The following is a 21,843-nucleotide window of genomic DNA, read 5'->3' on the forward strand; positions in this document are numbered from 1 at the left end:
AGTATATTTTTGGCTCAAAATACTACGGGATGCAATCGACAGTCAAAACAGTCAAATAAACCCAAACAACAAAATTCCGTATCTTAACTTAATGCACAAACCAATTTTCAGAGTCGTGAAAGGCATTTTGGTTTGAAATTGAATAGAGAGTTTTAGAATAAAACCCCGACATGCCCAACCAAAAACCCTCATTTCTCTCTCGTTTCCTTGTCGTCGTTGATCACTATTGAGGTATGCTCTCAAAGCCAAAGCTCAGATTCAGATCTCTCAAACTTTTTAGATCTGAGACGAGACCATTGAGTTAACTTCGGTTCCTTCTTTTCACGCATTTTTTTTTTGTCTTCTCAAATCACAAAAAAACTTTCAAGAGCCAGTTTTCTCTTTCACAGAGATCTAAGATTTTCGATTTCGTGTTTCTTTTTCTCGAGAATTCTGGGGAACGAAATGTACAATCGATCCCTTTCGAGTTCGAGCGTTTGTCAGCTGAGAGGGTCGACGTCGCCGTGGCTGTCGTCTACGACTTGTTCTTAGGTGGAGGTCATGATGAAGGGAAAAAGAATAGAAAAAAAAAAGTTTCGACGAACAAAGGGCAAATATGTAATTAATTCTAGGAAATAATGTATATTAATCTTATTTAATAGCTGGTTTCCCGCCGCAACAGGTTCCTGACACAATCCAGAGTCCATCCAACAACCATTTATTAACAAAATAATTCGGAATGAATATGAATATCATTTTTTTTATGGGAATATGAATATTATTTATAGGGAACGTGATTACTCTAATCACTCTAATGAGATTTTTAAAAAATGTGATTACAATTCATTACTTCGAACCAAACACGTCCTTAGAGCAATACTAAACCTAAACCATCTCGGGCCTTGTATATTTATCTCTTAATTTTTTTTAGCTAAATTAATAGAATTTTGGTGATTATAAATAGAAAGAAAAACTATTGACAAGATAAATAAATAAAACTAAAACTGTATATAGTCGTTGAATGTAAAAAAAAAAATAATGGAGATGCTCATTGTTATAGTTGGTCTAGTAAGTTTCAAACACATTCTGAACATGCTATTACAGAATATTCAACTCGGTTTAAATAAAATAAAAAACGTTTAAATAACGACCGTAACCATTGGTCATTCGCAAAATCTTATTGCAGAATTCAGGGAGATAATCTACTTGACCTGGGAAATAAAAGTCATGCCCTTTGAAGTTGTCTTCTTCTTCATCATCAATTTATTTCTTCTGCCTATTTAATAAAAAAAACATTATCTTTCCGGGTCAGTAAAATTTAATGGTGACATTGTAGCTGAGCTAGGGCTAGCTATTGGATATTATATTTTTTTTTTTGTGGGAGACTTTTAACAGCTTTTTCTTTCTCTTACTTTGACTATCTCACTCTTAGTCTTACAGGCTAAACCTACGGGGTCCCATTAACATGAAAATAATTCCAAGTGCTTCTTTGTCGTAAAGTGGTCAAATTGCACACAAAAGTAGACTAATAATCAAACTCAAATAAAAGCTTTTATTAGGATTGAAAAATAAAATTAAGAGATTTTTTTTTTTTTTGCTCTATAAACTTGGACGTATATTGTGATTAATATTTAGAACATAACCTCTTGAAATGTTTTGGGGGAAATAATTCAGTCATCCCCTAATTTAAGGCTTGAACTTAGATTTAGTTATCAGTAATGACTGGACGATTATTATTAATTTTTGTTATTGTTGAGATTTTCAGTAATATTTTCTTAGAGTCGAGCATAAATAGATAGAAAAGTTATGCCATACACTAAAAATCTAAACGTAATTGAAGTAAACATTCCATTTTTGGCACACGCAAAAAATATAAAGGAAAAATGACACATTATACCATGTATTTAACCTTTGGTTTTAAAAAAACGCGTGTTGAACTTGTATCTGTTTAATTAAAATGACGATATTATACCTCAAAATAGATAACAGTGCCAAAAATCTTCATTTTATTGATTTTTTTATTGATGTTGACTCTAATATTTATATGTAAACCCCATTTTACAACAATATCTGAATCGTGAAGAACGCAAACAGAGAAAAAGAATAAAATCCGATAGTCGATAGTCATCAAAATCACTTATTCGAGCGTGAAATTCAGGACTTGGAGTTGTAATTCGAACACAGAATGAAACCATCTCCGAGAGGTATAAATTTTATTAGTCTATTTCGATTTAGAGCTATTTTTTATTTCAAAATTGAGAATTTATGAGTTAGGGTGCTAGTTTAGGGTTTGGTTCGGTTTCTTATATCAGAGTCAATATCAATGAAAAGTCAATAAAAGATAGATTTGTAGCGCTATTATCTATTTTAGGGTATAATTTCGTCATTTTAATATTTTTGAAAACCAAATATTAAACACGATATTTCAAAAAAACACGATGTGTATATGTGAATGTCATCAACCATAAGAATTCTGACTCAATTACTAACTTTCATTTAAAGTCTGTCCAAAAACTTAGGTTCATTTTGAGAAAATTAGAGATAAAGCAATATGTCTCAATTACATGTAGTTTTATACAATATTTGGCCCTAACTGCCCCAATTCGTTTGCACTAATTTACAATATCGGTATCAAACAATCCCAAATGTTGATTTGAAATAAAATTATAAGCTTGTTATTATAATTCTATATGAGAAATCATGTGTGTACATCATATTGAAATCAAGGAAATCGATTTTCCTTGCAGAATGTTTTTATGTCCGCTTATAAGATTGACGAACGACTAAATAAAACCATAATATATACACTACTACAAAAATAGGCTTTTTAGATGCGTCATGATTTTAAAAGCAAAATGTCGTTTATATATAGAATCGATAATTGGTTTTTAGAAGCGAAATGCCGCTATCAAAATATCACCGACAATTCTCTTCTTTCTCTATATTGAGAGGAATAAGATGGCTTTCCAACATCTCTAAAACTCCAAACAAAACTTCAAAATGACAAAAGTTGTATTTTCTTCGACCCAAAAACGAACACATAGGTACAAGGACAATGTTTAGAATAATATGTACCACAACGTATTAATTATGTGGGCATGGATGAAACGCGCCATGGCTCAGGTACGGTCATTTAATGCGCAAACATTTAAGTAACTAGCCAGTTTAGACGTTTGGGATTGCCATATGGCCAACGTTTGATAAATATTTGATAAATAGTCACAAACATGACGTGGTATTCCTGGTTTGTCATTTCATTGAAATAAAATGGCAGGGTGTTTACATTAATTTAAACTTGTAATTATGTGGATGTGGCTATTGACTAAAGAATTCTCAAACGTTGGCCAGCAAATACCAATCTCAAAGTGTAAATATTGCTATATACCTAATGGACCCTTTAATGCGCATGACTTCTTTCGTGCGTATTGTGTAGCTTTTTGGTCTTCCGTCCGAATGATAGCTTGCTCTAGGTTGTCCCGAAATTCTTTGTTAAGCTCCGAACAATATAAATAATAACAAGAAACTTGAAATTCATAAATACTAAGAAAAAAATTACTAAAACCCATGCAAACATTTCCAAAATTCAATTTCTCAACCCAAAAAGATTGACTATTCGACTCATCCCAAAATTACATCAATCATCTAAATTAAATATTATCGCTTAAAACACATGGCAAAGTAAGATTAGCAATATCGATAAAACGGGGCTTCAAACGAATACCATGTAAATAACAAAGAAGCTAAATGATTCTAGAAAAAAAGAAGGAAATCAGTCAATCAATGTCGCTAAATTCGCGGGTATTAGATGTGAATGTTTATTTAATTTGGCTAAACTTTCTCAGAGTTTGATCGAGAGATGAAGATTTCATTTCACGTTTTTTTTAATAGGGATGCTAGTATATTAAATCGTTGGTTTACTTTTTTCCTTAAACAGTTCAAAGCAAGGTTTAAAATTTCGGAAAATTGCACCGAAATTGCGCTGAAATTGCGGTATTTTGAGAAGTCCGACTCGTTTACGACTATATGTGCATTTCGTCATTTTGTGTCGCGGGTATTGCGTCGAAATTGCATGGAGATTTTCATGTTGTTGCATCCATTAATGCCATTTAGCCCATGATATAAAACACACAAAATCGTGTCATTTTCGTCACAATTTTCGTCGCATTCAACGCCGCAATTTTGGTCGCGTCCAAAAAGCTGATCAAGCTAGTGCAAATTCAACAATATTTCATAAAATTGCGTGGAAATTGCGTTTATTTGTGTACATTTGTGTCTTTCAGCTTATAAATTGTAATTTTTCAATTTTTTTTTTCATTAGATGTTGTTTGTACTTATTTCATGGTGAACATATAATTTTTATATATATTTTTTTTGGGAGGTTACAAATTTTAAAGTGATGTTAATTGGAAGTTAATTGTTAGGAAATTGTAATTTAATATATGTATTTGTAATAAGTATTTGAAAATATGAAAAATGACAACTTGTTAGTGAATTTCATATTTGGGGTAGTTCATGAAATTATGAGGTGTTTTGAACTTATTATGTGTGTTTGACTTTGATATTTTCACTTAGTATGTGTGTTTATTATATGTGTCTGATTTTGAAGTTCGAACTTATTATGATTGTGTATATGTGCGTTTGTAATTGAAATGTATTATATATGTTTAAAACTTCTTATGTGTGTATGGAACGTATTTGTTAAGTTTAAATCATGCAACAGCCGCAATTTCCATATTTTAGCGTAATTTTCGTCGATCACAGGAATTTTCATTATCACAATTTTTATTTTTCTTCAAATTTCTACATTATTTTTTTTCGCAATTTCCATCGACCATAATAATTTTTTATTTTTAGGGTCATCAACGCAAAAGCGACCACCAACATTTCAATCTTTTGTTCAAAGATGGCCTATAACGTTCCTCGGAAAACACATATCAATAAATGCCTACAATTGTTCATTATCTTAACATAACAGTATTATAACTTTAGCAATCAATACAACATCTATTTGTAACCCTAAACTATTAGTCAAATTCAATGATAGATATTTTTTTTGTGTGATGTGAAATAAAGAGGCTCTTTATTTTGATACAACTATAATTTGAGAGATTTCACAAGTATGTTTTATGATATTAATATTCGGTAATCTGTACTATCTATCTATCCTTGCTCGATTTTCACTCTTGGTTCTGTCCTTTCCCTTTGGTTTCAAATAACTTTTGTTTTCTTTAAATGCCACGTATGCTTTATCATCATATATATATATATATATATATATATATATATATATATATATATATATATATATATAAATTGAATACCTAAACCGCTTAAACTATATGAATTGTAAATTAGTCAACCTTTAGTAAATACTTTGTAAATAGCCAACTTGCATACGTGACAGCCTATTAACTACCTTTTTTTTACATGTTTGACCGGATTAAATAAGTCTTTTATTAATCTGTTAATAAGTTAACTTGGTTATTTACAATAAATTAACGAAATGTGGGTTATATCCCAATTCACTATAACCGTGTGGCTATATAACTTAATAACACTCTATATATATATATATATATATATATATATATATATATATATATAGCACATTGAGCAGATCTTTTATAAAAAAAAATTGTCAGACCAGCATATTATAATAAGTAGCAACTGCAGCGTGTCAATTGTCAAACGTAAGATCTAATGACCTAAGAACTAGTAGTTGAACAATTTGTAATCTACTGGCTTTTAATTGCAACATTGTATATGTATGATCTGATGTACCATATATTATTATCCTTCAGTAATTTCGCCTTGAAACCTGCTTTCTTTTGTACTGGTTAAGAAGTTATACAAATATAAAGTACCACTTTAAATCCCATATTCCCATTTATACATTCAGAGAGAGAGAGAGAGGGAGAGCATAATCAATTGTACGAAAGTACAAGCTTAGTTAAAGAAAACAAATGTACTTGCCATTTATTGTTTCAGAAATCAGAAGAAAAGAAACGATAATCTCTCTACCTGTTATGGCCTTTTATTTCTAAATTAAGCAACTAAATTACATACGTATTCTCCCTGAATTTGGTTCAACTTCTCTCGGAACCTCAAATCCCAAAATTTCCGGAATACAGGTAAGTTTCCTGAAATTTTTATGTCAAGAATCATAAGTATATATGTTACTATAATTAGCTAGAAGTTTACTTCAAGTACACAAGGTCTTACCCTACTATTTATTTGTCGTATTTTTAAAAAAATATTTGCAATGGTGCTTTTTTATGAGCTAGATTTCTAGTCATGCCCATAATATTTCTACATGTTTTGATTTTTTATTTATCAAAGCTCCACAATCTCAAATCAAGAGCATCACAAGCTCTTTCATTTTGTTTGTTTGTTTGTTCTGTTTTTTTTTTTTTTTTCCTTCTGTATAGGTACTAATTTAAAATCTAGTAGCGATGTCATTAACGCTTAGACCATACAAATAACAATATAAGATTTCCGTATCTGGATCGTGGTGTAATGATTAATTGATTATTTTTTTTGTTGAAAATAGATAGAAATTCAAGAACAACCCTAAAATTCAATATTTCAGTAACGAAGCCAATAATTTTTGTTAATGAATTATTAAGCATTTTTCCTTGCAAAACCCTTCTGAAGTACAAGGCCCAATAAGTGAATATCTCATTTTGGGCCTGTTGTTTCTTTATGCAAACACGTTTTCAAATCAGAATAATAATTAGGAAAGGACAAATAAAAAAATCTAATTGGGAAGGTTCGAAGATTTGAAACTAACTTTGTAGCGCTCGAGTTTTGCGTATAAATAGTCACTTTTCTTGTTATTTTCTGTTTGTTTTCCAGTAAAAGAAAATGGGCGCGATTCGCTTAAATTCCAGATTCGCACTTTCCCTCTCGAATTCTCCAAACAGCAAAGAGCGATTCCGTACGTTTCTTCTCAATCTCTCACTCACTGATGCGTAGATCGCGGAGAGAGATTCAGAGCGTGAATCGCTGATTCTTAATTTTGGTATTGCAGGTTTGAGAGCTCTTGTTATCTTCTTTCTGAGTTTCCCTGTAGATTTTTTGGAGCTAAATTCGAGTTCGTAGTTCGAGGTAAATTAATTTCGCGCTTTTTCTTTTTCTTCTTTCTCTTCCAGTATATGTGAAGTACTTGTTAATAATTTTTTAGGAGTTTTCGTGTATGTTCATTGAATGAATAATTAACTTTCGGTTAATTGGAATCTGAAGCCAGTAAGCCACTGATTCTTACTCGAGAAATTCATGAATCCGATGACAGAAAAATAAAATGCAAAAACATTAATGCTGAATTTATTACGGCTTAAAACCTAATTAAATAGTGTGTAATGAGAATGAGAGTTCGATCTAGAAGTCATTTTTTAAATGGAATTATTAATTATTTATTATTGATTTATATTGAAAATCTACTCGATTTTGTTCTGTGCGATAGATATTTTAGTCTGTAGCTATATCCTATGATAAATTCGCTGCAGTTGAATTTTGAATATATATACATTTTTTTGAATTTTGATATTCTATCCATGCCTATGAACATCCTTGAAGATCTTTGTACGGTCAACAACTTAGATGATATCAGATATGAAGTCACATATTGGCTGCAGTTGAATTTTGAATATATATACATTTTTTTGAATTTTGATATTCTATCCATGCCTATGAACATCCTTGAAGATCTTTGTACGGTCAACAACTTAAATGATATCAGATATGAAGTCACATACTCGCTGCAGTTGAATTTTGAATATATATACATTTTTTTGAATTTTGATATTCTATCCATGCCTATGAACATCCTTGAAGATCTTTGTACGGTCAACAACTTAAATGATATCAGATATGAAGTCACATACTCGCTGCAGTTGAATTTTGAATATATATACATTTTTTTTTAATTTTGATATTCTATCCATGCCTATGAACATCCTTGAAGATCTTTGTACGGTCAACAACTTAAATGATATCAGATATGAAGTCACATACTTTTTGTCTATATACTGTATATCGATGAGATTAATGGATGGGCTCATGAATAGATCCACTAAAGCTATGAGTAGTTTAATTTTAATTTTGAGGGTTATTAGTTTTTTTTGGGCTGATTATTTGATGTTTCTTTGAGAAATTGACTTGTTAGTCTGTATTCTGTAAGTATCATCGTATATGATTAGAAGTTCATTTTGCTAAAATATTACTTTTTTTAATATATATATATATATATATATTTTTTTTTTTTTTTTATTATCTTAGCTACACTGTATATATAGTTATTGAAAACATATATATTGTCATAATCTTAAGGATTCCTAATCTTAATTGATAATAGATTACTTCTTTACGCATTTTGTGATATGATACCTATTACTTTGGCTATTTTGCAACTAATATATTTGTGTTTCTCCAATCGATCAAACTAGTAGCATTTCAGATTTTCTTGAATACAAATATTAACAGTTATATATATATATATATATATATATATATATACACACACACACGCACACACGTTAGTGAAATTAGGAAAAAAGTTGTAAAACATGTTATTTTCTATTTTCTGCACCTCTAATTCTCATTTATTTTTAATTCCCGGTACAAGTATATCAGAGTTATTGTTATAACATTGGTGACTTTAATCTTTTATGATACTATTTTGTTTCCCCAATTAATAATAGTCACATGTTTGGCCCATACATTACTTTCCTTGTAACATGGCCTAAATTGTCAAAAATCAGGAAGGTTTACAGATATAAATTATAATAAGCAAAGTTTCAAATTTTTTTATTTTTATTTTATTTATTTTTATTTTTATATATAAATTTGTAAAAAACAGACAAACATGATGTTAACCAATACTTCATCATTAGTTTAATGCATATATGTGTAAATAAATCATGTAATAAGTTAATAACTACTGTATTTTGAGTATATCTAGTTAACAATGTAAAAAATTTACTATTTATTTAGATGATATCTTTTACTATTAGTATAAAATTTATTTGTAAAATGACTAGAATACAAATTACAGTTTCTTAAGGTTTCTTGTCAATTAAATATATAGTTTTTCTTTCTCTCTGAAGATCTTTTTTACACTGCGGATAATAGTGTTAGTAATTAGTCCTTAAGATTCTAAACCTAAAATTAGAGCTATAGAGTCTCAAATTGCTAAAGAAAACTTAGAAAAGAATAACTAGCTTAGACATTATAGTATAAATTAATGTGATACTTCTAGACGACATGTGTACGGAAAATGAATCCAGCTACTTCCTTGTCCAACTTATAGTCTGAAATGTTATTTGATTTTAGAAGACCACTTAAAATCTCACTATATTTATAAGAAATGCAGTAGCAAAATTTTCGACAACTCCGTTTGGTTAAGTTTTTCATTCCTGTTTTCTGTTTTCTGATTCTAAATTCTAGAAAACAGTTTTAAAAAAACTGGTTATAAATTCAGAAAACAGATTTAGAATCATGTTACTGTTTTCTTTGAAATTTGTTTAGAAAACAGAAAACAATGAAAAGTTGTTTTCTATTTTATCTCTATACAATTGAATGGAAAACATAACCAAACAACATTTAAAATATTTCGAAACGTAATTCTAAATCTGTTTTTTAAATTTAAAAATTAGAATCAGAAAACAAAATTTAAAAACAGAAAACTAATTTAGAAAACTAAAACAAACGGCCCTAACTTTAAAAGTAATCATAACTTTTTATATTGTTTGTTACGCTTAACGTGGTACACACTACACACATAAAATATATATGCTCAAGCATACAACATAAATGTATTGTACGCCGTAAAAGTTTCAATATAATAATTTTGCATACTTTGATTACAATTTATTAGGCCTCTAATTAATAGTAATTATGAAATATTATTGTACTTGATATATACACGTGTGTATGTATTTTAGATATTTATAATCCGAAAGATTTAAACTAAATGTAAAACTAGTTATTTCAACTCATTCAGGAAAAAAATAACATTATAATCAAGGACGGCAATGATGTGACAGTATAGTCAAGCACATTATTTCAAGTTTTTTCAACTTATAAAATAACTATAGTGACCTTTTTTTTTTTTTTTTTTAATATATATGTATATATTACATGTATATAAAATATAATTTCTTAAAAAAAATATATCTATATATATATTATATAATATAAAGATAAGCTTATAGCTAAGACAACATTCTGGTTACAGTATTTTGTTATAATTAGGTTACATTATTAAATATATATTTTGACAGTTTTCCCAAAATCCTATCACTTCCGTATTAGTTGGAACTTCTTACCACGCTTCTTACATATGATTTTTTATTTTATTTTATTTTATTTTAAGTTTAAACTGATTAAGTGTGATATAAATTCTATAGATTATTAAACAAAAGTAATAATTCTGAGCAAAAAAAAAAAAAAAAAGAAGAAGTAATAATGGCAATTACCGACTTCCATAGTTTATTGGCTATATCCGCTTTGAGATTTTGAGCTATCATGTCTTAAACTTTTGTACTTCTTTTCATTCTTAGCCTTGATTTGTACTTTCCATTAAACGCGCGAAAGCATACCTTATATATTGCTTACGTGTCATTTCCTCTAGTTGACCAAGAGTTGTTACGAGAAAGCATAACTGGTAATTTTATGCAGATCAATCTATTAATCATGGGCTTCATAAAACCAATTTTTAAAACAATGAGAGAAATAACACGTACCACTTGAATGCTCAATCTAAAGTAGAAAATTTATGGTGTTATTTGTTTATTCTTACTGAGTAAATTACCACCACTATGCTAGTCTCAAATTGTTTATCAAGAAGTTACAATAAATCAGAATGAGACATATTGATTAAATTAAATCTTTGTATAACATATTCAAACTCAAAGACAAAGTTAATATTTTTTTTTTATGTATTATTGCTGACGAAACTGTGATGAAATTTATATTTTCTTGTAAGAATATGTAATAGTTCAAGTATAATTATTATTTTTAAATATAACTATTATACTTGGCATATCCCGAAAATAGGGATCTCTTTAGAAGTCACTGTTGTTGTTGTTGTTATTATTTTTTTTTTTTGCAGTGTAAATTATATACAATGTTTTTAAAATACCGATTTTGTAGCAAAAACTCAAACATTTGCTATTTGCCAGCTTCTTTGACTTAGAGATATACATTGTGTGCAACTTGTTTTATTGGAATCCTTTCAAATAAAATTATAATATCAGAACAATTTGAACGGTTGGGGCCAAATTGCCATCCTTACTCAAACATGACACTGTGCTTTGATATCTACATCTATAGTATAGTCTATATCGTGCCAAAAAGTGAAGACACAAAATTCATAATTAGTATTTGGTCAAATCAGCTAAACAAAACTAATTCCTCAATAGTTATTAAAATCTAAAACTACACTTTCTATTATTTTGTTTTAGTAGCTCTATACGATCGAATATAACAATGACCAGTGCATTATACCTTTTTTTTCCCTCCTTATCTCTGTCCTCTTCAAATTTGTAATTTTAATTTTCTCTTTTGACTGGTTTCTATATAAACCGACAAAATAATGAACAGTGGTAGGCAAAGCGCTCAGCTGACTTTGGTTGCTTTTTATATGAAGTTCAAATGATTTTTAAAGTTTGTTTAAATACTACAGTTAGTTTTCATAAAATTATGAAGTCATTAAGCACCAAACTCAATATATAGGTTTGGTCCTAATATTATACCCAAATTAAAAGAACCTCAACTGACTATTTTAGTAAAGAAAAAACTAGGGTTGGCAGCCCAGTTGGTCAACAAGTGTCGCGTACTCGCGTTGATAAATTAGATCATTAATGATTAGAACAAGATCAATCAACTCTGTTCATGTGTGTTTTAGAAAATAAAATACAAACACATAATTCAATTTAAACAATAAATAATTTACCCAGCTTATTTGTATTTTTTTTTACCTAACATAGTAATAATGAGAGGAAAAATAATGGAATTTATAGCTCAGCCTAGAGATAGGGACTGTTCCTTTGTAATACTTGTCGGTCTATCATTCCCTCTTCTTTCTCACACAGCGAATGTTATTATTAAAGTAAGCATACTTGTACGACGTCATCGTTATATATACACAAATGACAACTGCGTATGTATATATATCATCTCATTTCTGGCATGCATTCAGTTGTAATATTCTGAAATTTTTATAATAGAACTTTGAACGTGTCATTATCCATGTACATTATATATATATATATATATTATATTTATTATATATATATTTTGTATTTCCAAGCTTTATCCTCCATTGTTAGGTCTGAATTCCTCAGACATAATCAACGGTATATATTATATGTATTGCAGGCAAACAATGCGTGCTGCTTAATAGCATTACTCGGACCGAATAAACGAGCAAAGAGAATCTTTATTCTCCAAGGTACGTGAATTATATCCTTGGTAGCTTTTTTACTTTTTTATGGCTGGGAGATTTATTGGGCATAGTAGTTATATATGCGAATTTTTTTCATTGCTAGCTTAATGATCTGTTTTTGGTTTGTTTCTTGATTATAATTTACTTGGTTTTGCCTTCAGTTTTTCTTCTTTCTTTCAAAATCATGTGTCAATATTCAATAACTTGACTTTAAGTTATTCGATTTAGCTCTTAGATTCTGTTTCAAAGATATCATGTAGATGGTGACTTGTGTGTTTTTATTTTTCAAGTTAATCATTCGATCTGTTTGTAGCGTTGAGCAGAAAATGAATGGTATCTAAGGGATAGGTAAATGAATGTTGTTTGCAAAGGAGATATACCGTAATTCTTATATTATTATAATATCTTCAAAACTGGTAAATTAGGTCTTTAAATTTCACCACAACCATTAATTTTCAGTTGTGCTCTGCTGTTTGGGAAAGGAAGAGATTTCCACATGTCATTGATTTTCCAGGCTGCTTATCATTTTGTTTAGTCTCTTCTGCAAGTTCTCCCCAACATGTTCGTTTCGTCAGTAATCAATTACTAATCATTATCCATTTTTTTATTGGCAAATATAGTGAACGATTAGGTGATTCCCAACCATAGATAATAACTTTCCCTGATGAAAATTTGACATTTGAAGCGAAAGCAAGCTTGGCAATTAAAAATTGACAAGAAAGAGTTTCAAGGTACAAATATTCATGCCTTCTAAAACAATCTCTTCTATAGTGGGATTTTTTTTTTTTTTTTTTATAAATTATATATATTTTTTAAATAACGGCCTGCTAGTGTTTAGAAGATTGTTGTGCGCTCCTTAAGCCTTTTATTTATCTGATTTTCCATCAATTAGCGGTCATCTATAATGATTTTCAAGAATGTAGTACTTTAAGCCATATATATATAGATCTCTGTGTATCTTTTGGCTCGTTTTAAAAGTAGTACTCTTTTATTAGATCTCTGTGTTCGTTGTAATCAAGTATGGTATTCTTATTCTGTTCAATGAAGTAGTAATAAAAGAGCAGTCTAGTGTTTCAATTCCATGTTCGCTTTTGTCTCAAGTCAGTGTCTGAAATGTCTCTATCATATAGATAGGAATAGGGTTAACCAAGTCACATGTTTTAGGATCTAAATGCGTCCATGAAAGCAATGTTCCCATCATCCCATGTGCGCATCCAATAAACTCCTCATCGCCTACAACTTAAAACTTTTGATATTATCATGTTTGATCATAGGACTAGCTTCTCTTTTCGTTCAGTATATGAATATAAACAATGTTAACAAAACCTCAGGACTGCCTCTCGTTTTCTCTCATCCCTAGCGTTCTTGTGGAGTTGATGAAATAAAGAACGGTTACCACATTTATTCTGTGTGATTGTTTCATTATTATATTATTCCTCTTAAGCACTCTTCGAGTCATGATCAGAATATTTGTGCTGTTTCTCTTGCTGTGATTCCATTTTGTTGAGAGATCTTTGAATTGTTAACGTTCTTCATATACCCTCAGGTTAACATTATTCTTGGAATTCACTAAAAGTAGAAAAGCTCTCATCATTTCGTTGATCAAACCTCACAGCTACTTTCTATATCGACAAATATGTTTTGGGTTTCTCAAAGGCCTAGCTGAAATATTATAGTTTATGGTTCTAGCTAGAAGTAAAGTCATGACATAAATGTTGTGATGTTTGAGAGTACAACTTCTCCAATTATGCGACTAAACACTAAAGGAAACTCACAGCATTTAAAAATTAGAGTAGTCTTGATAAAGAGATTGGCCTACCTCTAAAATAGTAAGCCATTATAGTGAATCTCTAATGCCATCGCCAATAAATCTATTCACCAATTTAATTATTGCTTGTTCCAACTGTGCCCTAGCACATGTGCTCTTTAACTAAGACATGAATGCTCTACTCCGTCCCTCACTCGTTTGTGCAGACATTGCCGTTGAGACCGTGGCAAGGAGACTGCAAAAAATCCCGAGCCAATTGTCGCCCCTGAACTTCACCTTGTTCTACTGTGTCATCCTCGTGGTAGGATACAAAATTGTAGGCGTTAATTCACACTTCCCGACTAATCACACCAGACATCCCACACAAGAAATGCCTCAAACTACACATAATAGCCTCCTAGGGCCGAATTGGTCAAAGAATAACAAACATCCTAACAAACCTAGATTCTCATTAGGTTGAAAGAGATCCGTGCATATCTCAAAGAACTACTCCCTACTTATATGATTTTTGATCATCCATTGGAGATTGCGATACCACCCAGTGTCTTCAAAAACAAATTTTACGTGGCAAACTTTAGAGTTGTCGATGTCTTCCAACCATCCAAACAATATACGCATTTTAGTAGTCATTCTACTAGATTTATCACTTTATCGTATATAAGAAAGTCAATCTTGGCAAAGCGTTTTACCCGACCATTGTGGATCGTGCCCCTGGCCTTCCATGCCCTTTTTCGCTGCCACCTCCATACCCAGAATTGTTGCCTCTTCAAACAGTTATGTCACCCAGCCAAACATTAGCAGATGGCGCGATACAGTTCTTAGAGGGGTTGTCCTTGAACCAGGTGACCATGCTTAATGAGAATTCTATCACGACAAACTGCACCTTCAAGCACAACACAAAACATACGTCACTTGTCATGCCTGCTTAGACACGAGAAAGAATGCAACATACGTGACTGTTTGGATGCAAAAAAAATAATGAAACAAATACGACTAGTCGTGTTTGTATCTATACTTTCCCAAATATTTTGGCGCGTCTAAGCCCCTTTTTGTCCTAGTGCTCTCTTTATTCACAATGACCTTGGTGATTTTAGCTGGAAATTTGATGTTGGGATCCATGAGGTATCAACTAATTCGCTCTCGAGCATGCCAGTTTCTATAAGTGTGTCAATGGTGTATTTCCTCTGAGAGACAGTGATAGTACTCCTTTGATATCGATCTACTTCTACTCCAAGGAAGTATATCAAGTTTCCGAGAACCTTGATTTCAACTTCATTCAACTCTGTTATCTCTAGTGATGACAACATCATCACATATACGTTGAAAATGGTGTATTTTCCGCTGGCTGAGAGTAATGATGTTAACATATGATCTTCCTGACTTTGTGAGTAGTTTCTCAGAGCACACCAGTAAACTTCTCGAGCCAAGCATGCGGTGATTGTCTAAGTTTGTATAGTTTACACACTTTGCTGAGAGACTCGTTGCTTAACTCTGGGGAAATTTGCATGTATGATCTTTCGAGTTTGTCATTTTGGAATACATTGTTCACATAGAACCGAAGAAGGCGAATCTAGGCTATAACATCTAGGGAATGAAAAAGTTGTATGGTGTTGATCTTAAGAATATGTGCAAAGGTATCTTGATAGTCGGTTTCTTAGGCTAGTGTATTATTTCGCTGCAAGCCAAGCTTTGAGCCTCTCCGCAATGGGTTATGTTTGTTAGCAAACAACCATTTACACTCCACACTTTGGTTTGCTAGAGGAAGCTCAAAGCTATCATGTTATTTTATCGACAACTCGAATTTCATGTATGTATGCTCGACAGTTTGGAATTTGAAGGGCTTCGTACATTGAGTTTGAAATCTCTGCTTAGTATATTTTTGACACATATGGTTGATAGCTTGCTGAGACATTTTCGACATAAACAAAGTATTTAGTCTTATTTGGACCACATGATCGAGCAGACTTAAAGCAATTGATGTCTAATTTATGAGATGTAGGAGAAGAATTGTTACTTAGATAATTTAATTCGGTGTTCAGGACTGGAAAGGAATCTTGAGTGTGAGCTTGTACCTAACTTGGGGAACCACTTGATGCCTTGTCCGAGCTAAAATTGTGAGCCTAACTCGGAGAATGTGGTGACCTAGAGCTTGGATTGTGCCTTGAGCTAAATAAGTGAGGTGTACTCTAGTTTGGGGTCTGTAAGGCATATCTAGTTACAAGAGACGTTAGTTTGGTTCTCACCATGAGTATCAGAAGAGAGAAAGTATGGAGTTGGCACTTGGAATGTGACGCTCATTGAGATGATGAATTTCTTAATTGCTGATTCGTAATATATATATACTTTCTTAGTTTATGAGTACCTAATTAAGATACATTTAACGAATTTTGGGTCAAGCTTTCCTTGATTATAGGTGTGAACAAAGACAAAACATCCGACAACTTTTGAAGGTAAGGTGGAGATGAGTCGTGTTTAAAGAAAGGATCAGAGTAGGACTTGTGTTAAAGATTTGAACTCGAGGATACGATATAGCATGCAATTAATGAGATATATGGGATAAGGATGACTTCATTGAAATAGTTAGCTGGGACATGCGATGTAAATATTAATAGCTTGCACAATTTTGAAGAGGTGGAAACTTCGAAGATGAGTTGCGAACTAAGTCTCGAGTATGTTTATGCTGTCTATAGTAGCGACAATATGGTCAAGCTCATTAGGAACTTTTGTCGGAGGTTGCCCAAGCAGCTTGGTGTAGAGTGCGGATGATTCTGAGATAAGGATTGATGAGCTTTATCACATTTTTTTTACATTCTTCATGTTTGGCTATGGAGGAAACTGATTGGAGAAGCAGGTTCATACTACAAATTTGACCTTGAACTTCGTCAAGTTTCTTGTGGAGTTCGGATATTAGCTTGATGACTCACTTGGACTCCATGATCTTGTAGTGAAGATAGACGTCATCTGGGCGAGTGAGCTCAAGTATCGAGTGAATGACTACTTGCATTGTCGTAGGTCGTGAAGTGCACGTTCTGTCTCAAACAACTCAGATACTTCTTTAGAGCTCGAGAAGATCTCCCTTGTAGCCTCTCATATTTTTATAGTGTTGGAGTAGAGTAGGAAGCTTTCTCCGATTTTGGTGTTCATAGAATTGATGAGCCAAACATCACCATATTGTTTACAATCTTTCATTTTTTGTTTTTTGGATCTTCATTCTTTGAAACCTTTGCCACGCATATGAGGTAATGTTCTTTGTTTCTCCTAGTAAATGTAGTTATTGCTATGAATTTTGTATCTTATGATATGGTGGGTGAGCTATTTTTAGAAAATATGTGTGAGAGTACGTTATTAAATAAATATGATTAGCCTTCGTACCAAATATATTTACATGATAAAGCGTTTTCATTAGGAAAACCTTCTTTGTCTTAATTTGTTAAAACAAGAATATGCTGCAATTAGTCATTTCTCTAGCTCATTTTAAGATTATATCTAAAGTTTCATTTTATTAAAAATAATAGTCCATCAGGCCCGCAATAAATCAATTAACTAGAGAACAAATTGAATTTACTATTTAGTTAATTAAATTTAAATTTACTTTTTTAATTAATCAATTAACTGTGGACTAGGTGAACTATTTTATAAAATGAAGCTTGTGTTATTTTATAAAATGGAGCTGTGTTATTTGATTACTGATCTAATTGTCCATCGTTAAAAACTATAATAATTTTCATAATTTTTTAAATGATATCGCACTTAAAAACAACATAACTCTGAAGAACTACGTAATATTATAATTTTTTTGGTTAATCATAATAATTCTTATATGATCAATTACCAGTTAAGAATTCTATTTTTATGTTAAAATATCATGATGTATATTTGAATAACAATTTATTAGAGTAAACCAACTTTAGTTTAATATATATTAAAAAAAATATTGTTATTTTTATTATTATTCTGGCCTACACCAAGTTCCAAATTAATTAGCTTGGTTAAAATGAAATTTATACCAATACGAAGGTCTTAGCTCACTGTAATTTCTAGTATAGGGGAAAATGGGAAGTAGGTCAGACAGAACATAAAATGTCATTCGGATATGTAGAGCTCTGACATTATGTGTACGAGAGTCAAATTTGCTTTAGAATGTGAATTCGGGTCAAACAAGACAACAAAGCTCTAGAATCTTGGTTTAAAAAATAAAGCTCTAGAATCTGAATGGGAATACAAGGTTAGTTAGTCTATAAAGAAGATGAAGAAGTCAGCGTGCGCGCATATAATTATTATGGTAGAACAAGACATATATAATGCGAAATTTTATTTTTAGAACTTAAAAATAGAGAAATATTAAGAATACAATCCAGAGTTGCAAAATATCTAAAACGATACTTTACTTGCATTTAAAAAAATAAAATTCTAATAAGAATAGGTAAATTGAAAGTCATATATGCCATGTTGTTTCTGATTTTCGCACTAGCGAGTAGGTAACTAGGAGGTTATCTTATTTATTATATAGTAGTATATAAGGCGGCGCAAAAAAACCGGTGGAACTAAAAATCAGATCGGATTACTAATTTTTAGACCAACGATCTGGTTTTAAACAGTTAAAAATTTCACCAGTTCGGTCCGATTTATACTTTTAAATGATCCGGTACTGTCTAAATTTTATAAACCGTAGCCCAGACCAGATTGGATTAGTTAGTATTTTCTTAAAAAAATAATAAAAAAATAAGTATAAAATAGTCTTATCTAATACCGTCCAGTCTAAAAAGGGACCGAGTCGATTACTGTTTATGAAAAATATAAGTAGAAAGTAGTCCAAAGTTAAATGGTCCAGTTCAAAATGATCTAACGGTCCAAAACGGTCCGGTTTAAAACGGTTTTAAACCGGATCCGACCGTTTAAACTGATTTGGTTTGGTCCGATTTTTTTTTTTTTTTTTTTTTTTTTCTGATTTGGTCCATTCCAGTTTTAGATAAAACCGGACCGGACCGTGTACACTCATAATAATATATATTAGGAGATTTAACAAAAATAATATATATATATATATATATATATATTATATATATATATGTGAGAAATAAAAACACGTTCGTCAAATTCCAGTTATTTTGTCTGATTTGGCTGTTTCTTCAAACTGTGCTTTAACTGCATTCACAATCTGGAAATTCTTGCTTTAATTCAACAGCGATTTTTTTTTTTGTCTTCGGCCTCAAGTATTAAGTCAACTGAAACAACATATTATATACATGTTTTTTTTTCCGCCTTATAATCCCTACTGCTGCTGCGTTTAATTTATGATGACTAGCATTAATAACATATATAATTTAAAATTTAAATCAAGATCTAAATAACGTACGAATATGATCAGATTTTTTTTTCATATTTAGATATCAACCTTGTAGTAATCGAAATAATTATGAAAAAAATAATTATTTACAAGAATATAATAATTATTCACAAATCTTTAACTATATATATATATATATATATATATATATATATATATATATATATATTTGAATTACGGTTAACAGCTTATATTTGTTAGCGTGTGAGTGTGTGTGTGAGATTCAATATATATGTATGTATGGATGTATGCATGTATGTATGTATGTATGTATATGCTAATGGGTATGTACAAGTACAAGCTTGTTTTTTTTTCCATAAAATAAATTCATGATGTACACCTTTTATTTTGTATTTTTATGTCTTTTACAGTGAAGCTAAGATAGCTAAAGAATTCGATCTATCAATCACCTTCAAGACTACATGGGAACAATAGCCACAACTTGTGCGTTACCAAAAAAAAAAAAAGATGAATGATTCGAGATATATAAAAGGTCAGTTCTAGATTTACTACTTGTTATTTTATCTTCTTTAATTTTTCCTGGGAATTTATTACATATCCTTGGTGTGCTTATAAGTCTATAATAACTTTCATAGAATATACACTTAAAAGTTATAAATGTGTACACCACATAATATCTCAATTTCACCTCTGGCGCTTAACAGTGAACTAGCCCTCGTCGCGAAAACAATATCTAAAAAGAAAAGAAATAGTAATTTCAAAATTATACACATCTTTTCATATTCGGACTTTCATCCTTTAAGTCGTATGTTTCTCATCTACTTTCTTACTCAATATATTTCATGACTATTTTTCTTTTACTGCAATAACTATAATCCAAATTTATTTTTAAGCAAAAGTGAATTTTAAATTACAACAAATTGGATGAGTTTGACCAAACCCTATTCATCCCTTTGTGTGGCATTTTGTGTTGTTTTCAAAAACTTTTCTTTGTTCATGAATTTGTGTTACTGTTGGGAACTTCACGTAGATGATCTTTCTAAATATGAGTTGACTAGTCGTTTGACTTTTAGTTTTGGATTCTATGGATGTGATCGGATTAATTGGATTTTTCAATCTTGTGCGTTATGAGAAACATAATTTTATTCTAGCTATACTCGCTAGGGACTTTGTTAACTAATTATTCATGTTAAATTCATTAGCGGCAACTTTTATCCTCTCAACTTCATCGGCTTTGTTGTTTTATTGTTTTCCATTGAGTTGGAGAGGAAGAACAATATTTTTTAACTCTGCACTGGCATATGATTATTGGTGTGTTTTGTAGTTAATTCCTAAAATCATTGGCAAATGTTTGTTTTAATATCGATCTCCATACTGAGTAATGAGTTGATTGCTACAAGGTTTGACATGGAAAATATAGTTTTTGTTTCCGTTCATGTGTTGTCTTGGACATGAATATGTCGCAACGTTTTTCCCTCACGAATGATTGACATATATAACTAATTGACCCATTAATCAGGACTCTGGGATCTCGCTTTTCTTAACTTTATTTATTGGCGATGAACTTGAAACAACACGGATTGATGCTATGAAAATAGAGAGAAACTGGATTCCGATGTTAATATTGAAATGATGAGAAACTACATAAGCTTATACAATAAGAAAATACAATAAAAGACTAATCTACCCTCACATAAATAAATGCTAACATCTTCTCATAAACTCATGATACTACGATAATAAACATCGATAGTTTGTAAAAAAAAAAAAGGCGCAAAAACTAGAGTGAGCTTTTGTAAGCAAATCGGTAATCTGCAAAGAAGAATGAACACAAAGTAATGTAATTGTGTCGAGCTGTAGATGGTGGGGAATGATGTGACAATCAATCTCAATATGTTTGGTTCTCTCATGATAGAGTAAACTAGATGCATTGTGAATCGCACCTTGATTATCCGAGTACGACAGTGTAGGGTGGGAAAGACTAACACCTATATAATCATGCAACCAGTGGAACCAAATACAATCGCACATGTAATCGTGGCCATGACACGATACTCGGTGTTTGTAGATAAAAAAACAAAAAACTTGCTTCTTACTCTTCTACGAGATGAGAGGATCACCAAGAAAAATGTAGAATACATTGTTGGACTTGCGATACGTAGGATCACCAGTGCAATCACCATTCGGGTAAACATACAGCTCTAAGGATGACATAGATGGAAACAAAAAACTTTGAAACTAAGCAGTACCTCAAAGGTGCCTGAGAATACGAATGATGGCAGCCTAATGAACTAAAGTAGGAGCAGTGACGAATTGCCGAACCACATAAACAACATGCACAAT

At 31.1% G+C, this 21,843-nt stretch overlaps 1 long non-coding RNA gene across 1 annotated transcript; it reads left to right on the forward strand.

The window, feature by feature from the left end:
• The first annotated feature begins 5,885 nt into the window (after positions 1-5,885).
• On the forward strand, positions 5,886-20,806 carry LOC149384106 (uncharacterized). The gene is made up of 5 exons (XR_016301897.1): positions 5,886-6,110; positions 6,835-6,916; positions 7,010-7,086; positions 12,358-12,430; positions 19,911-20,806. It is a non-coding gene; the product is annotated as an uncharacterized LOC149384106 (long non-coding RNA).
• The last annotated feature ends 1,037 nt before the right edge of the window (positions 20,807-21,843 follow it).

This window comes from Urtica dioica, chromosome 10 (assembly GCF_054948205.1).
Source record: "Urtica dioica subsp. dioica isolate 48M chromosome 10, U.dioica_male_clone48M_v1_H2, whole genome shotgun sequence".
Lineage (NCBI taxonomy): Eukaryota > Viridiplantae > Streptophyta > Magnoliopsida > Rosales > Urticaceae > Urtica > Urtica dioica.